At 66.7% G+C, this 433-nt stretch overlaps 1 protein-coding gene across 1 annotated transcript in view; it reads right to left on the bottom strand.

The window, feature by feature from the left end:
- MIEN1 (migration and invasion enhancer 1) overlaps positions 1 to 433 on the bottom strand; it is a 4,135-nt gene that overhangs the window by 2,319 nt on the left and 1,383 nt on the right. The window lies entirely within an intron of this gene.

The following is a 433-nucleotide window of genomic DNA, read 5'->3' as shown; positions in this document are numbered from 1 at the left end:
TGGGATCTCCATGGACCCCATGAGACACTCAGCATCCCCCATGGGGACACCCACCCCCCCCAAAGCCCCCTATGGGAACCTCTCTGGGGACTCTGTGACCCCATGGGACCCCAAGCACCCCATGGAGACACCCACACCCCCCGTGGGGACACCCACACCCCTTATGGGGGCACCTGCACCCCCTATGGGGGCACCCACGGGCTCCACGGGGCTCTCACCGCCCCATGGAGACTCCCACAGCACCTGAGGGGGGGCATCCATTTCCCCATGGGACCCCCCTATAGCCCCAGTGAGGACACCCACAGCCCCCATGGAGACCCCCCCATAGCACCCATGGGGACCCTCAAGGGACCCCACCCTCTGTCCTCATGGGACCCCCACGGCTCTCCTAAGTGACCCTCACAGGTCCCACTGCCCCCCCCCATCCCATAGG

This window comes from Egretta garzetta, unplaced genomic scaffold (assembly GCF_000687185.1).
Source record: "Egretta garzetta isolate BGI_Z169 unplaced genomic scaffold, ASM68718v1 scaffold867, whole genome shotgun sequence".
Taxonomy (NCBI): domain Eukaryota; kingdom Metazoa; phylum Chordata; class Aves; order Pelecaniformes; family Ardeidae; genus Egretta; species Egretta garzetta.
Note: the sequence above shows the minus strand (reverse complement) of the source record. Positions and strands in the feature narration are given on the sequence as shown.